The sequence below is a fragment of the Lupinus angustifolius genome, chromosome LG03 (assembly GCF_001865875.1).
Source record: "Lupinus angustifolius cultivar Tanjil chromosome LG03, LupAngTanjil_v1.0, whole genome shotgun sequence".
NCBI classification, from domain to species: Eukaryota; Viridiplantae; Streptophyta; class Magnoliopsida; order Fabales; family Fabaceae; genus Lupinus; species Lupinus angustifolius.
The window spans coordinates 23,344,723-23,347,403 of record NC_032011.1 but is presented as its reverse complement, the minus strand read 5'-3'; the positions used below and the strand labels follow the sequence as shown (position 1 = coordinate 23,347,403).

Genomic DNA, 2,681 nt, shown 5'->3' with positions numbered 1-2,681 from the left:
TTCTCATTTCTCAATATGTCTTTACCATATAAGATTGTTTGATTAGGTGAAGGGTTATCTTTAACTAATGACCTAATGATATTTTTGTTGGCCCATGACAACCTAACAATTGGAAAAATGAACTCTGACTCTGATACTATGTTAAGGTTTCTCAAAACCAATTGACAATAACATGAGCAGTGTAACAATTATTATTTGAGTCATTCTTGAGAGAGAGACAATGAAGTAAAGAATGTGAGACTTCATTCTCAATAGATTATGTTTACCTTTAGGCCGCAGATTGCCCTGAAATTATTTTCTTGTTTTGTAGCTGAAGCAAAATCATGTTTCCATTTGTGACTGCAGGTATACGTCCATTTACTCAAGACACCCCTCTAACTTCAGAAACAATATTCATTTATGAAATGAATAGCTGGAAATAAGTTTCACAAGTTGTTGTGTGCTGAGTCTTTTTAACATATGTGACTCGGACAAGGATTATATGTCCCCAAAAATCATGTCCCCTTGTCCCTAACCAATCATATTTCCTAAAATAATATAAAATATTAATTTATGTTTTTTATAAAAACAATTTCCAGGTGATCCTCGTTCATGTGACTCTAGTTATTTTTACATCAAGGTTATTTCATAATTGACAGGGAGAGACTAATTTCTTTCAAAACAAACAAATCACTAAAATAAATTGCCCCTATAAAGTATTTTCTATGAACATCATAGGAATCAAATTGCTTGTATATGATTTTGGTGCAGCATGATAACCTTGGTCAAATATTCAAGTTGCTGCACATAAACATATATATTATAACTATATAAGCTTTTCAACAGAAAATGATGAGTGAGGCAAGGAAAAAAAGGATTACATGTCCCAAAATATTTATGTCTTTATGTCTCAAATCAATAATATTCCACTAAATAATATAAAATAATTATTTTCTGTTTTTATATTTTTTTTTTTAATTAGGTGTTATCTTTTAATTGGATTGGAACATAACATGATTTACATGTTTATGTCTTTTTTCATCTTGAATGAGTTTACATTAGATGGAGTTAAGGATTTATGCAAAAGATTATTTACTTCTTTAGGCTAGATTTTTGCAGCAATCGTTTATTGCCTAATGTTATCTACTTCATATATTAAAATAGTTATTTGTTAAGTAGATTTTGGCTTTGTCATTTATACTTGTTTTGACATTTGTTTTTATCTGTAGTTTGTTTAGTGATGGCTTGTCTTATTTTTAGAGTTCTTCATCCTATTAAATTTTTATACTTACAATATGTTACTTCAAAATTAATTATTAATAAATAAAATATTATTTTATAATAGAGAAAAAGATGTATGTATTGACAGTGTAAGAGTTTTTATATTGTCACTATATCATATATCATTCATTTTCAATCATCATTGACTTTAAAAAAAAGTAATTCAAATGAAGGGTGAATGATTCACTAACTGTGTATAAATCTTTACACTGTCAGTATATAGATATTACACTTTTTGTAATATATGTCACTTTATTGTAAGGTAAATGTGGTGATTTAATATCATTTTCCTTATTTTTAATGATTGCATTCAAAAAATTTAACTATGCATAGAAAGGATGATACGAAATGAATCCTCCCCAAGAGAGATAAGTTCTCACTTTCCCTTTTAGGGTTCAGTATTGCCCTTTACAACAAGTATCATTCCCAAAAATTGAACTATTGATTATACTAAGATCTAGCGGAACCTTGTATCTGACGGTCAAATTGTTGATTTTGGTTATGTTTGAATGAAATATACACATGATTGTTTGAAAAGAAAACGGTCCAACCCAAAACTCTATTTCTCATGAGACCCATTTAAAAAGCCCATAGCTAAATTATTTTATTTCAAAGAAAATAAACATATAAAAAGAGGTGGAGTTGGGATTAGGGTTTCGGGTCTCCAGTTTCTGTTGGTGCAGCCGAAGCAAAAATGGTACACATCATTCAAACCCTAACTCCATTGATTTTGATTTCGATTTCTTCAAATTTGTGGTTTTTCTTTTGAATGATTTGGTTGTTGTTGTTTTAGCCGTCACACAAGACATTCAGAATCAAGAAGAAGTTGGCGAAGAAGATTAGGCAGAACAGGCCTATCCCCTATTGGATCCGCATGAGGACCGATAACACTATCAGGTAACTTCTTTTTGTTAATCTCTTTGCAAATTTTTTAACATGTATCTGTTGCTTACATTTTCTCTGTTTTTATTTTAGGTACAATGCTAAGCGCCGCCATTGGCGTCGTACTAAGCTCGGATTTTGAGGTGCTTACTCATTTCAGTTTATTGAAATTAGTTTCAAGTTTTTTTGTTTTTTTCAAGTCAGAAACAATGTTGTGCATTTATTTCAAGGGTACTGTTTAAGGAGCATGTTGTAGTTCACTGAGTATTGTTTAAGAGTACTACTTTTGATCCTCAAGTAATGGGAATTTTTTAATCATTATCTTGTCGTTTTTTGTTTACTTAAATTATCTTTAACTCTTAGTTCCCCATTGCTTTAATTATGTATTGAGTTCATTATTCAACTGGTAGGCAATTGCAATGATGTTTTAGGTTCTGCCTTGTTTATTTAAGTTTCTTCACATTTTGTTAATGTTGAACTATAGTTTGTTGTTTGTAATTTTGAGATGGGTATAAGAAAGATGAGAATCCGACAGCATG

General features: G+C 30.1%; 1 long non-coding RNA gene across 1 annotated transcript; it reads left to right on the top strand.

The window, feature by feature from the left end:
- On the top strand, positions 1,880-2,467 carry LOC109343766. Its single transcript, XR_002107254.1, has 3 exons — positions 1,880-1,957; positions 2,054-2,157; positions 2,236-2,467. It is a non-coding gene; the product is annotated as an uncharacterized LOC109343766 (long non-coding RNA).